At 55.3% G+C, this 23,146-nt stretch overlaps 1 protein-coding gene across 5 annotated transcripts in view; it reads right to left on the bottom strand.

Moving 5' to 3' along the window:
- PPFIA4 (PPFI scaffold protein A4) overlaps nucleotides 1–21,525 on the bottom strand; it is a 60,802-nt gene extending 39,277 nt beyond the window's left edge. For 4 of the 5 annotated variants that reach the window (XM_076357871.1, XM_076357870.1, XM_076357869.1 and 1 more), the window contains exon 1: nucleotides 20,657–20,701. The gene's annotated coding sequence lies outside the window, so the exon portion shown is untranslated. Of the gene's footprint in view, nucleotides 1–20,656; nucleotides 20,702–21,472 lie in introns of those variants that run through there. The other variant, XM_076357868.1, reaches the window with a different exon arrangement.
- Between the last annotated feature and the right edge of the window lie 1,621 nt (nucleotides 21,526–23,146).

Here is a 23,146-nt window from a genome sequence, read left to right on the forward strand (position 1 = left end):
GGGGAAATGAGGCATTCTGGCTGGAAATAAGGTGCCAATTTTTAGCAGCAAAGGATTAGATTCACATACTAAAGGGTGAGATGGATTCACAGGGGGAGAGTCACTGCTGTGGAGATCTGCGTTATGGATGTGATCGAGCCCTGAGAAAACATGTAGCAGTGCCTCCTCTCCCATCCAGGCCCAGGAAGTCAACTGGAGTCCCCACACCTGCAGCAACGTGTCCTTCGCTCTCCAGGGGACAAAGCCCAACTTGTCCCTTGCTGGAGATGCAACCCCGGCAGGACAGGATGTTTGGGCAGCATTTCCAGGTTTCGGAGCCTGTCTCAGAGGTGGCAGGGAAGCAGCGGGTGCCCCTAAAGCATGGGGACAGAGGACCCTGCAAGCAATAAAAGACAGCTACTCCCGATATCTTACCTTAACGGGCATGCTTCTGCCCCAAAGGCTTGCTCCAAAACCAAAAAGTGGTTCCCATCCTCAGCCCTTGCTCACTCCAAGCCACTAAGCCAGAGGAGAAACCGGGAGGAAAAATGTCCAGATCTGGCTGTTTCTTTGCAGGGAGAAGTAAGTGTTAGTATTCAACTGATATTTATAGTTCCCAGTGGGAGGGGAGGCATTACACACAACTTCCAGTGGGTATTTTCAGAAAGCCACCTGCTCCTCGCCATTGTGCAGAAACACAATTGTTCCGCAACAAAAAGCTCGTCAGACGATGAGCCGAAATCTCTGCTGGGTCCTTCAGCACAGATACAGGGTGCACAGTGCGGAGGACGGTGAACACCCCTAACAGGGGTTGGCACCTAAACTCGGTCACGTATGCCATTTTACAGGACTGTGTTACCCCTTGGAGAGTGTTGTATTGGTCGTGTTATGGTTCCTGACTCAGTTTCCCTGTTTCCAAAATGGACTACGTGTCCTCAACTGACCCGAGAAAGGTGTAATCTCAGTTTATTGCAAGGACGAATCTGGCACGGGAAGGGACTGCTGGGGTAAAGACACACCAACATGCAAACCTCCTGCCTTTGCACTTTGGGGTGAGATGACAGACAGGAATGAGCCTTGGAGGGGCTCCAAACTGCATGATCCCTCTGACAAGTGGGATCCCAAAGCCTGGCCAAGAGACTCGGCAAGCTCAGACTCACCTTCAAACTTCATCTCTGGGTTTGCAACAGCCAAAAACATGACTGAGGGGAGAGAGGACAACAGGTCTGAAGTTGCTGCTAAACCCATGAGGATCCCAGTGTGGCCAGGAGCTCACGTGGGTGCGCAGCAAGCGTGCTGGTGAAGCAAGGACATATGGTCACCATAACAAGCCCATGAGCTGGATTTCACCCTGCTCCAGCAGGCAGAAGGGGTTACCCAAAACCATTAGAAAGGCAAACCAAATCCCCCAAATCCTGTCACCACAATCCCACTCCAGCTACCTGCACTGATAATGTTTTTTAGCAGATTTCCACAAAAACCCAGCAGCATTGCTCAAACAACAGGACTGCCGGCAACACCAGAGAAATACCAATTCCTTCAGTGGGTGAGCAGTTGGGAAACCACCTTGTGCTGTGAGCAGGACTCCCTGGAAGGGAGGAGAAGGATGCACCTGATGCACGACACCGAGCTTGCATCCCTCTTCTGGGATGTGGTCTGCACTCAGATCCATCTACAGAGACAAGGAGGGGTGTTAACAGCAACTGACCTGACGCAAAAAAGCCACAATGCTGGTTACAATCATTTCCTTCTTCAAAAGCTGGTCCGCTCGCCATCCATGTGCGTGCACGTGGCTGTTTCATCCTTTTTTTCTATAACTTTGCAACCAAAACCTCTGTCCTTTGCTCTTTTAGGGCAAGGCCTTTGACTTCTCCTTCGAGGTTAGTTTAAACAAGCAGCAGAGGGAAATGCAATTGCCACGGCTCTTCTAGAAGCAGCATGTTGAGGTGAACCAGCACCTAGATGAATCTGCAAGTTAAGGTGAGCACTGGGATCCCAGCAATCGGGCTGGTTTCCAGCCCAGGTTGGATGCAGACTCCTTTGAGAGGGAACAAGGCACGAAGAAGCAGTCTACAACCATGGGGAGAAAATTGTGCGCTTGTCATAGAGGCGGCATCACTGCAAAAGTCCTCTCACCTTTGGGAAAGTGAGGCTTTGTACCTCCGTTTCCCCACTAGCAGGGTGAAATCTTGAGCCACTCTCAGCAGTGGGGACTGAAGGGGAGACCCCAGGGTGTAACGTCAATCATTGCCGTGAGTCGGAGGGATAGCTGGTGATTTTCCATTATTTCACTTGAAGGTTTTGCCACGGGTACATCCCTCCCGCCCCCATGACACTTTTGATGAGGAGTTATTTCATCTGGGAGCCTGACGCCCCAGAGCTGGGGGCTGTCCTCCTTGCTGCCAAACCAGCCCCTGCCCTGCTTTAGTCACACACCATGAGCACTTGCTGGTGCTAATTTATTCAGCGACAGGGGAAGAGTCACCAGCACGAAGGGGGGCTGCTGACATCTGCGCCACGGGTGCACCCGAGCCCCATGAAAAGATGCAGAGGTGCCTCTTCACCCACCCAGGCCCCGGTACCCACGCTACGGCAGGCAGCTCGGGCTTCTGCGCCCAGCCCAGGGGACATGGGAGGCTGCTGCTTGTAAAGAAACGCCACGGTAAACACCATGTGTATCCTAATGCAGCGGCCACTCACCCTAAGCAGCTTGCATGCCTCGTCTGCCCAAGATCCAGGGTTTCCACCGTGTCACCCAGCTTGCTGGCATCTCTTCCACACTCAGGAGCATCATCCGCACCCTAAGCACGACCGTCCGTGCAATGAGCCTCAGCAATAATAATTGCTCCCACACATCTGCTGCACATCTGCCCATTTCCCATTATAAAATTTGGCCACCAATTCCATAAGCAGTGGAAAGAGAAAGCAGCTCAGTGAGCTCCCCGGGGCCCGGAGCAGCACCCCACTCCCTGCCCTGCTCGGGCAGATCTTAAGCACTTTGCCACTATCCTTCACCAGACCACAAATTTTGAGTGGTGGTGAGGAACAGCCACGGGAGGTAATTTGGAGAGCCAGAGAAGAGGCAGCCTGGGCTTTCAATGTAAAATTTGGGAAGTATTAGTGGGTATTCACAGCCCGCAGAGGGCAGACCGGGGAAGTACCTAGTGCTGCTGGCTCCAGTTTGAACCGTGGCAGACTCAGGAACACGTCCCTGCATCAACACTCAGGGAGGTTTCGCAGCCAACATGACTTGAAAGGGAAAAGCAATGGTCCTGGAGCACGACCCATGCCACTGGGAGGCCTCCAGAGCTCAGCAATTCTCTGTTGACCGCTTTAGCACACAAGCAGAGATAACGGCGGTGAGACCTGCGCCCCAAGCCCTCCCCGTGCTCCCCATTGCACCTGCAGACAATCCAGGGTCTCCCCAGATGCATCAGGACATCGCTTTCCTCCATCCTCCCAAAACATAGGAGATTTTAGTCCTTCCTATTCAAGAAGAGCGCCAGCGTCCTGGCTTGGGCATTGGATGACCCCAACCAGAGGCAACGCAGATGGTTTTCGTAATTCAAGAGATGTGGGGTTCCCCCTCATATTCATCCCTTCTGCTTTCCCTTCCTTGTGCTAAGTAAATTTAGCAAGTTATTGAATCTCGTTGCTGATGGCACAGCTAATTACTAAACAGCTTTCACCCAGCTACAGACATGCCTTGGTGGGGAGCAGGATATCAGTGTGATGCTCGGCTCTGTGCAATCAGGCTCCAAGGATGATCAGGCCAGATCCAGTACCAGGACAGCTCTGCAACATCCACGGGTTAAAAAAACCAGACATGTTTGGATTCCATCCACATTGGTGGATGGGATCTCAGAGCTGTGGTTGCTCAGCTCCACACAGGGCAAGGCAAGATCACGGGGTTAAATCCCCGCCTGGTCAAAACCTGCTCTTCCTCCCAAGCATCCTCATGCTTCATCCACAACCTTCCCTGGCCAAGTCGTGGTCCTTTGACATCTTGGCTGTCCCCCCACATGGTTTGGAAGGGGTGGATGAAGCCAGCAGAGGAGCACAGAGGGCAGGACCAGTCCTAGTAAGGAGCAGGCAGGGATGGAGACAAACTGCAGCATGGCCCCTGTCTGCCCCCAACCCAGGCTGGAATAACCCCGCTGCTGCTCCCACAGTGCCCGTGCCTGTGAGGCAGAGAGGGCCCAGGCAGCTGCCTGTCAGCTCCCGGCGCCTCATCCCTGTGGTTCATGGCAAGTGACAGGGCATGGCATGGCATGGCATGGCACGGCATGGCAGAAGCAGCCGTGCGGGGACATCTGAGGGCAGTGACATTTAAAAGGCGGCCTGGGGCAAGGCGCAGACACTAGAGCTCTGTCTGCTTCTGTCTAACCTGCATCGATCAAGTCCACATCTTCAACCCACACTCCTCTTTATGCAAAATTAGCCCACAGACGATGCTCGCCTGGCACACAGCCTCCAGCCATGGCAGCAGGAAAGTGCCAAGCGCTGGCCCTGGTCAGGCAATGCCGCGGGAAGGCTTCACCTGTGGTTGTCTTGCATTTTAAGACTTGTTTCTTGCAAGAAGGTGTTTTCGGTGGTGACTCTGCCTCTGCATGTCCCCAAACACTGTGAGGCAGAGGACCCCACAGCTCCCTGCTTCCTGCGCCAGATCCCGAAGCTGCTGTGCTTTTAGAACCGAGTCGAGAAGGGAAATCAAAGTCCTTCCCCTTTAGGAGAACAGTGGAATTACCTCAACCCTTATTAGCCATCGGAGAAACCACAGAGAGCACCTCAGAAATATCCTGCCATGGAAAAAGCTCCAGCTGGAGCTCATTGCTCCTGGATATATATCTCTCATATCCTCCTCGTGGACTGTAAGTCCAGTTCCCTTCAGAGATCCCAAGTACAGCAGAAGATTGGGAAGAATAAATCAGGCTTTTTGTGGCTGTCATGAGCTGTGTTAGACCCAGCAGAGAACTTTGAGCAGAGCCCCCAAGGGCTTCACCCAGCCCCACCAGCACCCTCCTTCCCCTCTCTCTTAATTAACTAGCACCCCCGTACCCCAGCTAGTGACCCCCATAGCTTATGGGGCAGAAAGGCCACCTCATGCAGCCCAGGCAGGCGGAGCAGGACCGGGTGGCCCGGAGGGCAGAGCAGCCACGGACACCAGCCAGCTCCTTACCCAGTGTGGTCCCAGTGCGCAGGCAGCTGAGCCACTGGGGATGGGGTTCCCATCCCAGCTGGGAGCCTCAGTGGGGAGGGACAGGGGTGCCACAGGGCAACCGTCCCCTCGAGATGTCCCCGAAGAGGCCAGTGAAGGTGCTGGCACTACAGGGCATCCAGGGGTAAGTAAGCATGCTGCAGCTCCATGCCCATTTGGTGATCCTGGCACCCATCCTGCTCACGACGGTCCCAACAGTGCATGCCCAGCCCTGCCTTCATCCTTGTTCCTCAGCACCAGCACCCGATCTAGGGATGCTCAGCACTGCACTGGATGAGCAGAGAGACCGGCCAGAGGAAATACAGTGCCCCAGCACTGTTCCCCTGGTTTGGGGGATTTGAAAAAACAGCGCAAGCTTCAAATTGAGGAACTAACACAAAATTGCTCCAGAAAGCGTGGGGAGTATTGTGGTTTGCAGTGGGGTGGCAGCTCTTCTCTGTGTCAGCAGAGCTCTCATCTGAGCATTTATTGTCACAAAAAGCAGCACTGGGCATTAGTTCAGCTCAATTTCTAACTTGGTCCCTCTTAAAATGTCAGCTCCGCGGAGCTAAGCTACTGCAGTGAGCTCTGCATCCTTGCTGGCAGCACCCAGTGCACCCTGGGCAAAGCCCCATGCTTGGCACTGAGAGCCCTGGGAGCTTGTGCCTTTGTCCCCACTGTGCTTCCCACAAGGTCCCATGGCCACACCCAGCTCATCCAAGAAGACTGCAAAGGTGGTGGCCCCAACCATGCCACCATCAAGCCTGGCCCGTGTTTCCGTCCATCACCCCCAAAGGGCATCCAAGAAGCATCCACTCCCGTTACGCCCATCGGCACAAAGCCCCTTGACACAGCACTTTGCAATCCCCCCCAGCACTTCGAGGAGCTCCTGCACACACTGAGTTGTGGCAAGTGGCCCCATGGCCAAGCACTGGCACCAGGGACGATCCCCTGAACCACCCCAGGAGGAGATGAGAGCAGGATTTGGATGATCATCACCAGGAGAGGGGGGAACCGTGTTTGCAGCTCAGCAGGCTTTTAAAGAAATTAAATGTAGGTAATTACATTTGTGCACGGCTGGCTGGAAGAGACGCAGGCATGATGGTTTCCATCCTGGTCCCTCCATTTGAGCAGTGCTCCTGTGGGCACTCAAAAACGTGGTGGCCAGGAAACCTTAAAATCCCTGGAGCAGGGATGAAGGGAAGGGTATGACCCAATGCGTTGGCAACACATCTGCTGCCTGAGATGACAATGTTGTGCGCCTTCTCTATTAAAAGCAATCAGCATGTTAAAGCTCACAAGCCGACAGGACACACATGGGGTTGGGAGTCTCTCTCCACACACAACTGAAGCACAGCAGCTGAGCCAACATTTTCTAGAAGGTTTAGTGACCATTTTTGCAACAGCTTTACATTTTCTGGCTTCTTTACGACAGAATTTTGGACCCTGGGCATCCTACAGTGCCCTGTTCCTGCAGATGTTAGACTAAGCAGAACCCAGCTCCACCAGCACTGGCTTAGGGATGGTTCAGCCCAAAGCAGCCCGTCCCCGAGATCCACCACGTCACTGTCGCAGTGCCAGTGCTGTGCTGCTGCAATGCTGCAGTCCCTTCAGGGCAACGTAGGGGAAAAAATATAACATGTGTCAGGGGTTGGTGGGATGCTCACCCGAGCAGAAGTGGCTCCCTGCCCGACCTCCCGTGCCGTGCCCTCCTCCCACCTTCCCAAGCTCAGATGCTGCCTGCAGCCACCAGCCCACCTGAGATAACCGTTACCTGCTGTGCCGATACAGGGGCATTCACCGAGCAATGCTCAGGACGTGTACACCTGCTAGACAGAGCTCCCTGACCTTGTCTCCACTAGGTAAATGCACCAATTTATCTTAACCAACTTGGAAGGGGCCTGGTTTGGACAGCTGCAAGCCCTTCCCTGCAGTGATTCAAGGCCAGCTCGTCTGAAGTGATGCTTGCTGCTGGGTTTCACCTTGCTACCACCCACATTAGGACCTTCAGTCTACGCAGACAGAGCAGCAACACCTCCCTGACACAGAAATCCACCCAGTGCAGGAGCTCAAAAGGATTGAATTTACCTTGGACCCAGCATCCTGAAAATGGGAGGTGGGATTTTTGTGCATTGTCCTTTGCCAAGGGCACGTGGTGGACTTCAGGCTTGACTAGCCTCAGGCAAAGCATTCACGGCACCTCTGGGTATGCACGTTAACACCCACCCTGTAGATCTGCCATCATCATGGCATAGCATGAAGTGCTGTCCAAAGACCCTTTCTCCCCTCCAACATCACAACCACACCTGCCAGTCACCACGTTTCAGCTCAGCAGAGCCACCTCCACCTACTTGGACCTGCTCAGAGCTGACGCCCCAGGATAAGTCAAGGGCTGGGCTCATATCCAGCAATGCACTGTATCCTTAGAGGTGATGCAGCACACAAAACCTCTCCCAGGGTGCTCCCACTCCAGACGTGGAGTCAACCTGAACAAGACTCATCTCTCCCTACAGCCAAAGCCACCTTCCTCCCAGGCACTGGGTCCTTGTGGCACCTTTGTAGGTCCAAATCCTTCCACGCATGGAGTAGGCATAGATACGAGCCCACCTTGCTCCTAGGTCTCAAGGGATTTCCAAAGAGCATCAGCCAAGCCTGAGGGCTGCAAGAAGATAAGGACCAAATCTTCCAGAGATATGGAGGAATCTAGTTCCTGAGGCCCAAGAACCTAATACCCTTCCAGATTGGGTCTCACCATCTCCTCTGCCCTTTGCGAAGCATATGGCCATCCTCTAGCTGTATCTGGTCTGGGGAACATGGGACAGGACAAGACAAGAGGGTTTCTGGGTCAATCTTGGTCTCGTGAGGGGGAACAGATGGGTTTTCTGGTGGGACTGATGTTCTGAAAAGCAATTACACATGAAGACATCCCCAACAGACTATGCTGTGCTCTGGCCCAGAGCCCAAGTCATCCTGGGTTTGGATTTTAATTAGCCCCGTTTTGGTATCTGTTCTCTACTTCCCTCCAGATAATGATTTAATTATTACAGACATGTCTTCAAATTAGCAGCTTCCTCAGTGGATTATTCAGCTGGGATCACTTCAACTACAGAGCCCATCTCACCACCATCAAAAGAGAGGCTGGAGAGAACAAAGGAAAACCAAAACCCTTCCTGGAAAGAGAAACATGCAAGCACCCAGCTCCTGAGCAGGGGCCACTGCCAAGCCGTTCTCCTACCTATATCCATGTCTCACAGCTGGTTAAGAACCTAGCTCCAAAACACACCCCAAACATCTGCATCATGCATGACCGTGGTGGCATCAAGGCTGGTCTTATCTTCCCACCATCAAGTCTTCTTACCCAGCAGGCCACAAGTAGGTGGAGAGGCCAAGCAAGGTGAAAGGGATGCACCATGAGCTGGGACACAGAGCCACTACTGTGCGTCACCCCTAATGGGATCGCATGTTTGGGGATCCCCTAGGAGAAGGGAGCCCTTGGGGACCTGGTGACGACCCCACTCATTGCTAGACTACAAGTGCCCTTGTGCCCAGCAAGCCCCCTATGGTGGGAAGGACCCCCAAGGGAGAGGGGAAGGCAGGTGCCTGGTGGGACCAGGCAGAGAACGAGGCATGGCTCCCGATGGCAAGCCTAATCTCCTTCTCCAGCAGTAGGACTAGGCAGGGGCCATGCTGAGGTTCATCAAGGCTCCAGGCCTGAGGGACAAAAGCTGAAGAGAGGAGAGCAGAACAGGTTGCCCAAAAGAAATACCAGATGTACATGCAAAGTAAAGGACATGGCACAGTGAGGATGAAACCTTCGGAGTGCAGCTCTACAACATGACTTGGTGCCAACGAGCACTAACTCACCCGCAGAAAAGCTAAGTCCCTGGCTAAATTGCCAAGCAGACAAGTTGCTTCCCCACTGCGAGACCTGGACAGAGCATCTCCATGCTGCAGGGCTTCAGCAAACCCTCCTCCCCAGCCTGGCACGATTCCTCTCCCCAAGCTAGGCTGGGAAAGGAGGGGTACCCCATCCCTTGTTGCAACAGGCAATGAGCTCCAAGGACACACCAAGAAGCACTTTGGTCCTTTTCCACCGATGCACTTGAACTACCAACTGTGCATTGTGCTTCTCCCAGGACCCCCAAGTTTTCCCTCACCAGTAGTGCTACAATCCCCACGTTACTACCAGGGAACCAGATTTTGCAGCAGCCACTGGAAAAGCTCTACCGCCTCTCCCTGCTGTAGCACGGACAGCAGCGGAAAATCTCCGCTGGCTCCTCTGTCACTGCAGTTCACACTCCAACAGATTAGCTTAAACCAGCTGCAGCTCCTGCTGCTGCAGAAAGAGCCCTCGAGCACAGCCACGCGCAAGTCTGCGGCTGAACACACAGCTCAGGTCTCTTAAAACCCAGACTAACACCCCATTTGCGAGGCTAGAGCGACTCTCCTCCTCTGGTTCCCTTCCTGAACACAAGAAAAGCAGCTGGGCAGCAAAAATAGCCAGGCAATGCAGCCTGTTATCCCACCTAATGGGCTTGGGGATACAGCCCCGGCGCCCCTTGTGCTCCCGGTGGGATCTGCAGCCCTGATCTCTGGGCAATGAGCCCCAGCCCACCGCACCACCACCAGCCCCTTGCACTGTGCCCCTCCGGGGCATTGCCTGGCTCTGCCCTCCCCACCAGCCATCACAAGCCCCTGAGCGTTTCAAGCTCTCCACCCCATCGGATTTGCTAAGAGAGACCAACATGTTCGAGAGCAGGCCGGGGGAGAGAAAAGGCCATGATGACACAAGCCCTTTAGTTTCATTTCCTTAAAAAAACAGGCTAAAGAAGATGGGAGTGGAAGCGACACACATGAGGAAGAGAGAAGGATTTTCATTAACCTGATCAAACCTCCTGGAATATGATAACAGAGGCAATAACAGACACCTCCCCTCTGGCTGAGGACAAAGAAAGGCTTCCTAGTTATGAAGAAGAGGAAGAAAATTGGAGTAGAAGAAAGGAAATTACTCAAAAATGGCTGAAATGTCAGATGTTTTTAAAAAGCCTTCACCTAGAGAGAAGTAACGACTGATGAGAACAGGGATATGATGGGGGAAGCTGAACAGCTGGAGAACAAGCTGGATGGGGAGCAAGCACCTGAGAACAGCTCCGCTCACCCCCAAAAGCCACCGTGGTGACTACAGCGGCGGGCTGACTTCTGGAGATGTGCCTGGGACGACCTGTGAGAGATTTGGGGTGCTGAGAGGCCGTGCCAGCAAAGAGGGCGACAGCAGCTGCAGGAGATGGCAGCCTCAGGTTAGCCTCACCCCACTGCAGACCAGTGAGTCCCCTATGAGCCGCAGTTAAATGCTTCCATATTTTGAAGCATCCTTTACAGAGGCCCTCATCCTGCTCTCCTGCCACCCCCGGGCCATGTTGCTGCTGTACCACGTCACAGGGTCCCTGCTCTGACTGCTCGAGGAGAGGAGCATGGATGCTACCTTGCCTTCCCAGGGTACTTGCAGCGCCATCAGCACAGCCGGGAACCTAGCTGCCAGAATCCCAAGCAGAAAAGCAAACTGAGCAGTCCCTCCAGCATCCCTGTGAGCATCACCCTGTGAGAGGACACCCACGCCTCCGACCCCCCCTGGGACCGTCCCACCTTCAGAGGAGCTGAGCCGGAGCATCTGCAGCCAAGGGCCAAGCAGAGCCCACATTAGGCAAGCATGGCCTCGCACAGCCCCGGCTTTTTCAGGCTGCCACGGTGACGGCTGGGGAGAGGAATGTCTGGGCTATACCAGTGTCATGCAGCATTGCAGGCTCGCTGGCTCCCGCTCCAGAGCAAAAGCAGCTCCATCCCATCCCGGGAGGTTGAGCTGAAGTCACACTGCTCTTGCTCTTCCAGTGCTGATACAAAGCCCCTTTCCTGCTCCCAGAGTGGAGACGAGCTGGCCTTCCCCAGCTGATCTGCCTCTCAGGCATCTCACAAGCAGCGGCGCGAGGAGTTTTGCAGGCAGGAGCGACTCAAATTCCCCGCAGCACCCTTCCCTCTTGGCATCTCTCTCCACCGCTTCCCCAGCCGTCCGTGAGCTGCATTTGCAGATAACACTCCCCTGAACACCCCCAGCAGAGACCCCAATATGCACGTACCCAGCTCCCACCCCAGCTATCCACGGAGGCAGACACACGCATCCCGAGCCTTGCTTTGGCTCCACATTAATATGCACGCAATATGGCCAGAGTTGCTCTGAATCTGACAATATTCGCTTTTTGGAAAACAACAAGAAGCGAGAGCCAAACCCCACGCGTCTCCCTGCAGGAGCAAGGTCGAGACCAGCAGGGAGCTGGGAGCTGCGACTGCGCAGAGGCTGGACTCTTTTGAACCGGACCATCATCTTCGGAGGAAGATACGGAGGCAATAAAGCCTTCACAGCAGCCACCATCGCCTTCTCCTTAGCAGCATCCTCCTACCACCACCAGTCCAGACCAGCTCTCCCCAGCCAGCCTGCTCTGGTTACTGGTGTTATTAGCACCCGTCCTGTGCCCATGAGTCCACACAGATTTATGAAAGCTTTGGGTACCACCAAGTGCCCTTGGCAGCTGCCTCAGAGCACATCAGCCTCAATCCAAGCCAACGGAGACGGACAGAGGCAAAAGGAGACCATGAAGGTCCCAGCTGCCCCAGAGACTGGTTAACCTGCATGCTCATAAGCAGCTCTGGATCATTTGGGGATAAGCCCTGCAAAATCTCACGCTTTTGGGACAACAGGGTCAGGCAAACCTCCAGCTCGCCAGCGACTACGCGGGAGCTGACCCACGGTCACTCTCCTTGTGTACACACCCGCACTGAAGGAAGGAGGGGGGAAAAAAGCTCAGGGTGAAGGCAGCAGCATGGGAAGATCCTTCTGCTTCCTTCTCTGCAACAGGTTTTTGGCATTTCGAGGCACACCAGGTCAGCCCATGTGGAGCTAAGAGTCCTTGGAAGGAGAAAGTGCAGGCACTGAGTCACAGAGGACCTGCCGCATCTTGGTCTGGCAGACCAGGGGGCTCTTCCTGATGGGTGACTACACTTGTCCCCACCCCGGGGCAGTGGCAGCACCTCCCTGGCATCTCCAGTGGTTGGATTTCCTCCTACTTGCAGTGGAGAGAGGAGGAAACCAAGCGGCCAGCGTCTGCCAGCTACGTGGGGTTGGTGGCTGGTTTCCTCACCTTTTCAGCCTCCAAAATATACTTTTTTTTTTTTTTTGCAAGACTGGGCAAATTATCAATGCTTGCGTCCATGGCTTGACCATCTTACAGCAGGGTGTAGGACTCCTAGCTAACAGCCAACCCCGTTAGCTGTGTGTGCCTCGAGCCTGTGCTCACCCACTGCTCCAGGCCGCATTTACAGCTCAGAAAAACTCCCCCAGCAGCGTAAGGGTTTATCACATGGAGATGGAGAGAGGAAAATCAAATACCTTCAATCCAAAGTCTCCTAAAGAAACACGTCCATTTAAAGCATCACTCATGTTTTATAGCCTCAGCACCTCCGAGCTGTGCTAAACTTCAGTTTTCACATCCATCGCATCCAGCACTGCTCCAAAATCCCCCAGTCAATGCCACAAAGCCAGTAAGCCAGTTTGCCTCTTCACCCCAAGATCACAGCAGGTGACATTAGCCCTTGGCTTCATTTGTAGAGCAACCGATAAGCTCTCCCTGCCCTGCCAGCAAGCCAGTAAGGTTGAGAAGCTGAAACCTGCTGGAGAAAAAAGCCTGCTTGCTTCTGAGTTACACACCGGTCTGCCAAGTGCCCTGTATGAACTGAAAACACCAGCGTGCCCTCTGCATTCACCCAGTAAAGAGAGACCCAGCTGCTCAAACCAAAGCAGTCAGTCCCCTTCCCTGTATTCCATCTCAAAGCCAGACGTGTAAATGTAAATTATATATTTACTGCAGAGAGGATGGAATAGACACCTGGGACACACACGGAGGGTTAACAGGGATGAAGCGCAGTACACTGTGTTTTCGACAGCTCCTAAAACATGCAGCTATTTGGACACAAAAGCATCCTCGTGGGTTACACAGGCCTGACAGGCTATTCACCTCCGCTCTCCTCGCCACAGGGACAGCTCAGGGGCTTGGAGGACTCCTGTGATGGGCTGGAAGGGATTTTGGAAGTGCCTTTCCCATGCCCTGTCCTGAGACGGGAACAGCCCTCGCTGGCCACTGCCAGCACGCCTGGCCAGCCCTTCCCCGGGAAGGTCACCAGCAATCACGGCATTTTCTTCGGCGGCCGCTGAAGGTCCATCTCTTTGGTGAAAGGATGAGTTTGGGGGGGTATTTTTGCTTGATATAACTCATCAGGGATGAGTTTCCCCTCCTGGACCCTGCTTCCCTGAACGCCACTGCACCCTCACAGCATTAACACACTCATTAACACCCTCACAGATTAACACACCTCACAGCACGGAGAGTAAAATAAATGTTCGTTTACACCAAAGATCGACACAGCCGCTGCATTACTTAAAGACCAGATCTCAAGAGCAGAATTTCACCCTTTGTAGCGTAACAGATGTCCTGCACTGAGCCATGCAGCAATATTTAAATAAAAAATGGTGGCTGTACAATAGCCAAGTCATTTGAGAATTAAAGCGCTGGTATTTTTAGGCAGCGGGAGTACGTGTGGGAGAGATCTCAAAGTGCAGGCTGATGCCATTTGCTGCAGGGCAGTTAGAATTAGATTTATTGACGACGTGTGATTTGAAAGCGACACCAGCACTCATGAAGAGCCATGCAGTGATCAGCAATGCTGGGGCTTATTTCAGCTTCATTTTAAGTGGCAAAATTTCTTTATATACGTGTAAACACAAAGGACATACAGAACGAAAGACATTTCTGCTTGCAGAGATGCTCTGATTACCATCTCCAAAAATGGCCACTGCAAAAGTCTTGCAACTAAATTAACTAGAAGCAGATCATCAAAAGGGGAAAAAATGCTCTTTTTTTAATATGGCAGCCCCAAAGTGTTGGCAATAATCAAGTGATTATCATCCAGGTTTTGATGCTGGGGAGGAGGAAAGAGAAGTCTTCCCTCTCCATCAAACATTAGCTGCTCTCTGGGTGGCACATCTGGATATCAGACAGGTAACAGCAGCAAAGCAAACCCTTCCTGGATCTGGGCTCAAAGGAAAGACAGCTCAGATCAGGAGAGATGAGCCTTCTGGCTCCAATTAAACACTTAATGGGTTAAAATGAGTTAAGCCATGTTATTCTGCACATGGTGACTGGAGAGCCCAAGCCCCCGGAAGGGTTGGGAGACACCCAGGGAGGTGTCTCTCCGAGGGATGTTGGCAGTGACCTTAGACTCCGCTCCGTTCCGTGTCCCAGTGAAGCTCGTGGGCACCTGCCTCCAGGTGCTGCGATGCTGGTGAGGAGCGAGGACAGCAACTCTTAGCAGGCAGATGGGAATCTCCAGGACTTCCCACCCATCCACTCTCTAGGCACAGGTTTTCCAAGCGGCAAAGCAGCAGCCAGCAATTGGTTTGCTCAACACCTCCATGGGTCCTTTAGGGGCTTGGGTTCGCAGCTCCCCTGCCCCCGCAAAGCCTCCTGCAATCCTCCCCAGCCTGCCTTAGCCCAAATGCCCAGCTCGCTTTTGCTATGCAGACTCGGCCCTGCCTGCCTCCTTGCTGCAGGAGATGTGGGGATCAGGTCCCCCTTCGCCCATGGTCGCAGTGCATCCATGGTCGCAGTGCATCCATGGTTGGACATCGCCACCACTGATGCCCCCAGCCCCGCAGCAACTATGAGGGTGGCACGGGGACAGGATCTCTGCTGCAACCGGCACCTCTGCAGGGGGATGCAGCCGACAGCGACACCATCCTCAGCCAGGGTGGGAAACACATTACTGGCACAATGGGATGGCCAAGGCACCGGCAGCGCCACATCCTAGTGATGCCCACCCTGGCTGACCCCCGCTAGCCTTGGCCAGAAAGCAGCCGCAGCGACACTGGGAAGCCCCACGGAAACAATCTCTCGTGCAGACACAGGAGAAAAGTAGGATCTGGCCGTGCCACCCTCACACTTCATTCCCACCACCCCTTCCCGAGAGCAGGCAGCTCAGCTTCGCAGCATGCCAGCGAAAGCAAACACAGGGAGAAGATATTCAGCAGCACCACAGCTACCTCATCCTGCAGAGAAACTGGCAAAGGCACCGTGGTGCTTCCCGAGCCTCGAAATGATGCCGTGCCCAAACGAGCCTTGAAATGCTGCCCTGCACTCCCTAAACCCAGGTCTCATCCAGGGAGACCCATAATCTAGCTGGGTGCTCCCTTGAATGGAGCAGGAATTTCAAGGCACAGTGCTTTCCACCACCCCAGGGACACAGGGCTCAGGTCTGTCCCCCAAGGACCAAGGACAGGAGGGCGCAGAGCCCGTATCCCCTGGCTGTGGGGCTCTGGCCTGATTTGAGCTCCTCGAGTGGGCTCACAGGACAGTGAGCCATCAAGGTGCTTTATGAGAGCTCGCTCCCCCAAACGAGAACATCATCTTGCAACCTCGCCCAAAGAAATCACACTCGCACAAGGTACTTGTGCGTTATGTGGGACAGTTTGGGACCAGAATAACTTCCTTTCCTGGCTGATCAGCCACAGCCAAAAATAACCTCTGGACCTTTTTTGACTCCTTGCTGCAAAACAGTTTGGGGGGGATGCTAGAAAGAGGCCAAGATTTAGTTAGTACAGCTGCCAGGCACTGAATTACAGGGCAGATTAACTGGATTACTGAGGCTGTAAACTTTGTACAAACCCATCTTTCCCCTCACTGTCTGCAGCCCCTGGCACCATGAATTTCTGCATGGGGAATAGTTGTAGGCACCACCACCAAGACTATTTAATTCATGATTAAGAGCTTGAGATCAGGTTTATGACACCTGTGTTAATGCCACAGCAAGGCTTGGGAACACCCTTCCCGATTTTGGAAGCCAGAAAGGCCAGGCTTTGGCAGGAGAGGATCCGTTTGAGGATGCACTGCAGTAACGAGACTCCCAGAAAGGTGAGCATTGGGCTGGCAGCGCGGCCGAACATCCCCCTTTCCCCAGGCTCCGGCCATCCAATGTGCAGCCCAGCTCCTACCTCTTGGCTATCGAACCCCGCAGGGCACCACGCGGCCGCCAGCCCCGCAGCAGCGCGTTTCTTCTGTCCCAGCACATTAGCTGCATCGCGAACGATGCTATCCGGGGAGGTAAAACCCATCTGTAATTATGGAGAAAATTCATTTCTACCAAGAAAGGGTGGAAATGAGAGCTTTAAATCAATGCGCCTGGTGGATGGGCAGCGATTTTGGGAGGGGGTCCCTTCCCCTGCTGTGCCATCCTGCCCTGGCGATGGATCCTCTCCCTTCCGGGAGGCTGGATGGAGAGTCCAGGTGGGAAGAGCATCCTTCCCTGCTGCACGTGCCCGCAGCACAGCACTCGCTATTTAAAGACATTGGCCGCACGCTGTCAACGTCTCACCTCCCCACGGAGGAGCTGGACCCATGCCCCGGCGTTTCCTGGCGTGGCACTGCCTTCACGACCCACCAGCATGCAGCGGCAGGGGCTCGGCATAGCTGATGATGGCTCAGAGGCTGCAGGGGAGAGAGGCATCATGCAGCAGAAAACCCTGGGAACTGCCCTCTCCTGGAAATCGGTTGCAATGGACAGGAGGATGGGGGAAATGAGCTCTCATCTGCCACTTGCTTTCTTCCTTTTATTTTTTTTTTTTTTGATGCAATTAAAGGCAGCCACCCAGCCGGTACCTCCTCGCGCTTGCTAAGAGAAGCGTGGCAGAAACTGAAAACCGGGAGCTGAAAAAAAAAAAAAAAATTCTGCATTTCAGATAAATTCCAGCCTTGTCAGTCCTGCAGGATTACAGCGCTGGAGACAGCGACCCATGAGCTGATTTAAAACATCAGAGTGGAGATTCAGGAAAGGAAGGGCAACTTGGAGGACACAGGGTCAGTCCCCTCCTGGCCAGTGACTTTTGGCCCTGTCTTCTGAAGAAGGTTTGGCATCCAGCTCCAAGATCCCTCCACCTCCCCGCTGTGGGATGGAAATCGCTGCACTGCCAGCGCTGCACAGGGGCTGAGGAGCAGGCAGGGCTGCTCCATGCACGGCTTTGCACAAAAATGAGAGATGAACACCTGCTTCATTCCTTAGGGCATCCTCACCGTGCAAATTAAATGGAAGGCTTTACGATGTCCCCACAAGGACTTTAACCTGCTTGACCACAGCACAAACAGAAGTAAAATCCAATTATATCAGCGCAACTTTTTTTAGCAAAGAGCCTTGAATCATTTTTCACTACTTCTGCTCCAGATGGGCCCAAATGCAGACCTGTCCCCCAACGCTGCAGTTGTTTCATGTGATATTTTCCCTTCCTCCCTCCCAAATGCCAATTCGTGTGAGCACACCCACACGTGCACCCACCTCCAAGCCTTTCGGCATCGTTTGCTCACAGAGAAGCCCTTTAAGCGCTGAAAACTCCCAACCACATCCCTCAGGAGCCTAGCCAGGGCTTGGACCCACCTGCGGACCCACGCCAGAGCCCTCACCCTCGGTCAGGACCCTCACTCCCACACTTGGCGCTTGGCATTTCACAGAAAGCATTTGTAAAGTGCGGGGTTGTTATTGCATTTAACACCTCTCTGGGAAGAAAGCTGAGCAATGGATCCAATATCCTTCCCCTCCAGTTAACAGCCCGGAGCCCTCCCAGCTCATTTTTGGGAGCCATCTGGGAAACCTCAGACTCACCAAAGCATTCTTTAGGAGGAAATTAATTGTAAAATAAGGTTTCAAGGTTTGCTAAAGAATCCAGTATCTTTCTGCTTTGCTGGAAAACATGAAATGGCACTGCCCAGGCAGTGGACAGACACTCATGCCAAAGTTGCTCCCTGTCCCCAGAGAGTGGAGACCTCCAGAAGCATTTCCAGTTGGGTCCCAGTTTGGGTTCAGCACCCTCTGAGGCTCCAGGGCTGTCTCCCCAAGCTTCAGTGCAAACTCCCACCTCCAACACGGTGTCAGGCTCTTTCCCAGCACTGACTCACAGCCACGATCTCCCCACCCAGCACACCACGACCCCACCACCCACCCAGCTCGCACTCACTCAGCCCCCTCCTCCTCACACCACCATCCTGGTCCCTGTCCCTATTCCCCTGCACTCCAGCAGGAGCTGCCTGAAAGGGCAAGGCTTGCAAAAAGGGCCCTCAAAAGATACAGACAAGGAGGTTTTCAGGGTGGATTTTACTCCCAGCACCTTCTGAGACAATTGAGACAGGCAGGAACCCACATCTCCAGCAAGTTCAATCCCCCAGCATCTGCACTTCAACTGCTGGCAAGTGCCGAGGCACAGCTGGACCAAGCCACCGGTGCAGAGGAAGACCCGGTCACCCTTGCCACGAAGCCAGAAAGCTGCATGGAGACAGATGAGTCGTTTAATCCCAGATCTGCCAAGCCACAGCTGAGCTGGCCACCCCGGAAAGCCAGATCCATCCATCAGTCCCACCACCGGTTTAGGGGCTCCCCCCTACCCTCCAGCCAGTGACACAGGTCCTGGACAACCTCCGGTCTGCCTCCGGGAAAAGAGATGCAGGAGCAAGCACCAAAGCAGGGAAGTCATCCGTGCACCTGAGCACCTCCAGATGCTGGGGGGACAGCTGGGGAAGTCCCCAGAGATCAATCCCATTTCCCAACTAGCACCGTCCTGAGACGCAGGGAGCAGCACATCGTGGCATCCCCAAGAGCACAGATACCTGAGACTCCCAGACCATCAGAGCTACGAAGACACCAACTTTCCACCTTGTCTAAAGCCCGGGCAGCACCGCAACCAAGAAACTCCCGAACCACACAGCATGTTCATCCAGGTACCAAACTGCAGCTCACACCTTGCCTCTGCACCAGCTCGTGCTTGCAAAGTGGCGCAGTGGTGTCAAACCTACCAGGAGAACCTCATTCCAGCGTATGAGCAGATGGTGGCAAACGAGCTTAAATGAACACTTTGCCAACCCTGACTTGGCCAAAACCAGGGCGTCCCCAGAAGGTTTTACACAGCTTTAACAAAACCCAGCTTCCTAAGCCAATTGCTGTTATAATGATGCAATTTAGGGGATAAACAAGCCCTTAAAGGCAGGAGAAAATCATGGTGTCTGGAGGCAGCTTGCCACGGCTGTGACGAGGTGGCACCAGCCAACAGAGGATGGCAACCGGTGTGAGCACAGCTGGAGCTAGCCAAGCTGGCCGGATGCTCACTGGGCTGGTCCAGCCCTGAGCGCAGTGGGCACCCGCCTGGTGCCAATGTCCAGGCTGGACCAGCTTAGTGAGCATCTGCCCAGTTCCGAGCTGGACCAGCTTGGCGGGCTTTTACCTGGTGCCAAGCTCCGGGCTGAACCAGCCCCAGGAGCACCTGTCTAGCAAGCATCTCCATGAGCCGGTCCAGCCTGGAGCTCGATGCCAGGCAGATGCTCACTGGGGCTGATCCAGCCCAGAGCTCGGTGCCGGGTGGATACTCACAGGACAGACACTCGCAGGGCTGATCCAGCCCTGAGCTCGGCACTGGGTGGATGCTTGCAGGGTGGATGCTCATGGGTTAGAGACCGTACTGAGGGAGGCAGGAGGATACAGCGCTGGGAAATCAGAGGAGCGGGAGAAGGCCAGGGTAGGACCATTCTTATCAGGATGCCCGCCCTCCCCCTCAGCATAAGGTGGAAACATGGGGGGGGGTGCAAAGGGACAGCTTGGGACCATATCAGGGGGCTACCAGGGGCAGAGAGGAGCTGAAAATCAAGGAACCCCCCTCCCCACTCCTGCGTTACAGGAGTCACTGCTCCTCTATTCCATGCAGCCTCCGGGGGGTGGATGCGCCCACCCCTTCACCGCTCCTGCCTGCACGCACAGTGGGGATGGGGCAGCACATCTACCTGGCTCAGACCCCTGGTCTGGGGCCAGTGGTGTGGGGGGCAGAGCAACCCCTTGGCTCAGATGCCCGGCCCGGGGGTAATGTCGGGGGACAGCAAGTCCCCCCATGACCCAGCTTGGGGGTGAGGATGGCATCCCCCCAGCCCAGACTCAACCCAAGGGAAACGGGGGAGCTCAGCACATCCCCTGACTCAGACACCCCATCCAAGGGATAATGGGGTGGGAGACAAAGCACCCCCGGACTGAGGTACCCCCTCCCGGGGGGGCAGAGCATCCCCACGAGGCACGGCAGGGCAAAGCATCCCCAGCCCAGCCCCACCCGGGGGGCAATGGGGAGCAAAGCCCCACCGGTCCAGCCCCACAGGGGCCCCAGAGCATCCCGGCGGGTGGGGGCAAAAAGGGTAGAGCCCCCCGAGTCCAGCCCCACCCGGGGGGCAGAAGGGGGGTTGAGCATTCCCTGCCCGGCCCCACCGGGGGGCCATGGGGGCAGAGCATCCCCCTCCCGGCTCCGCGGGGGGCGAAGCATCCCCCGTGGGCAGCGTGGGGCCGCCCGGCCCCGCCCGCACTCACCGACCGCCGAAGTCGCTGGAAGCCACCGCCGCGCCGCTGCCTCCAGCTGCCCGCCCCGCCCCGCCCCGCCCACTGCGTCACCGTCCCCGCCTGGCCACGCCCCGCTAGCCCCGCCCTCCCGATTGGCCACGCCCCGCGGGGTGGGGTGGGGGGTCGAGGGGGGGCTGGGGGTGCGGAGGGGGCAGGACAGGATCTGGGGGGAAAGAGCCCTCCTGGGGGGCAGAAAACTCCTCTGGGGGGCAGGAACCTCCTTGGGGGGCAAAGACCGCCCCTGGGGGGCAGGACCCCCCCTGAGGGGACAGAAAACTCCGAGGGTGGGGCAGGAATCCCCCTGGGGGGGGGGGGGCAGAGAACTCTCCTGGGGGGCAGGAACCCCCTTGGGGTTTAGTAGCCTGGGGGGCCTCATCCAGCCCTAGAGGCAGGGAGGCAGGAGCAGACCCAGGCTGTGGGGCAGCCGAGGGTGCCCCTTTCCCCCCCACACCGCACGGGGAGCAAAGATGGGGCCAGGCGGTGAGCCCCATGCCCTGCCGCGTCCCCCTCCTTGCCCTGCTGAAGGCCGGTTCCGAGCTGTGGGGGGACGGTGCGCGTTGCATTGCCCCTCCCGATTCTGGCAAAACCGATCACCCTTGGCTCCCTCCCTGGGGACAGTAGTCTCTCGCACCCTAAAATGGGATTTAAGACAGTGGCTGTCCATGAACTGCAGTGGGAGCAGCCGAAGGGTTAACCCACCCCAGCACCTCGCCCAGCACGGGGAGGCATCGTTAGCAGATAAGCAATTAATTTGGGGCCCCTGAAACCACAAGATGCTGCTCCTACCCTTGCACAGCCATCAGCATCCCTCAGGCATCCCTCACCGAGGAGGCCTTCTCAGCGATGCAGCAGGGGACAAGCAGGGGACCGGCGTCATCAGAGAGCAGCACCGGTTCCTTCATCTCACCAGGCTTTACCAGGGACGTCGAGCTCATTCCTCAGTATTTTTGCTGGAGGACGTTGGGGAGGTCTCAGATAAATGCCACCAACCTTCTGGAGGAGCGAGCGTGCTGGATCCGAACACCAGCTGGACTTGCAAACAACCACCTTCGCATTGCTTTTGTCCCATCCTCATAAAATGTCATCTGTTTTCCACGTGCCAGAGTTTTCCAAGCCAAGACAACCTCTACTTTTTTAAAATAATACTGTGATACATTTCTCAAATAACGGTGATGAATAGCATAGTCCAAGGAAAACATTTTCCAAGTACCAAAGAGGTGGGGTAAAGTCCCAGGATGTGTCAAGGAATGGCCTTTCCTGTCTGGGACGATCAAAACTTTTCTCAATCGTCAGATATGTTCTTTGCTGATAAAATGCTCTTAACGTATTTTAAGAAGTGCTGAGAGAAAGAAATATGGTCAGGAACGTAAGTTATATGCACCGTTAGCTCCTGGCCATGCCTGGAAAGCAAAAGAAATGTGGATTTCTCTGTATCCCACGTGTTACCTTGCCCTGGCGAGGCGCAAGAGCTGAAGCCACAGCTCTGAAAGCGTTTCGCTGCGGCCCCGGCCTCCTGAGAGCCGAATCATCTCCCATGGCCTTGTAGTAAAGGAGCGCGGGCGGAAAATGCAGCACGCTGGGGGCTGTTCAGTGCCCGTCGAGGGAGGGAGGGTGGGACAGAGCTTATGCTCTTCGGCAGTTGTGTAAATCCCAAAGGAGAGGAGTGTGACCCCGCTAGCCTCCCAGTTTGGACACCCCCAGGACTGGCCAAGAATCCCAACCAGCATCTGCTCTTGGCGGCACCCAAATCCCCGTTTCAGCATGACACAAGCATTCAGGGGGGCACAGGCCATGAAATCACAGCTGCCGCTCCTGTTTTCCCTTTGCGGAACCTCTTTGGGGGATTCCTCCCCCGGGAGGTGGCATCGCTTCTTCAACACGCACTGAGCACCTAATTTAGCCCCAAAAGAAATAGTAAATACAGTTTACAGCCGGTGACCACCCATCACTGCACCTGCAGGTGAGGGGTCGCCCACCATGAAGGTGCGGGGTGGGCACTGGGAGCAGGTGGTGCAGGCTGCGCTCCCAGGCGCTGATCGGTGGTCATCTGCAGGGGGGTGGTGGGGGCTCTGCCGGGGCACCCCAGGGTGGTGGCAGACACCCAGGTTCGGGGGCATGGACGGAGTCGGGGGCTCGAGGGGGAGCAGGAGGGGGATCGTGCAGGCGTTGGCACCGGGGAAGCGCTCAGGGGGCTGTGGGCACAAAAGGCTCGTTACTGGGAGGGGCAATTGCCTCACAGCCTCTCATTACCGGGAGGACTGGGGGGCAGTGCAAGTACCTCAGGGGTCCTCCTTACTGGGAGGACTTGGGGGGGGGGGGGCACAATGACCTCAGAGGCCCTTGATACTGGGAGGACTGGGAAGGGCAATTATCTCAAGAGGTCCTCGTTACTGGGAGGACTGGTCGGGGGGGGGGGGGGGGGGGCAATCACCCCAGGGGCCCTTCTTACTGGGAGGACTG

Source organism: Aptenodytes patagonicus, chromosome 22 (assembly GCF_965638725.1).
Source record: "Aptenodytes patagonicus chromosome 22, bAptPat1.pri.cur, whole genome shotgun sequence".
Lineage (NCBI taxonomy): Eukaryota > Metazoa > Chordata > Aves > Sphenisciformes > Spheniscidae > Aptenodytes > Aptenodytes patagonicus.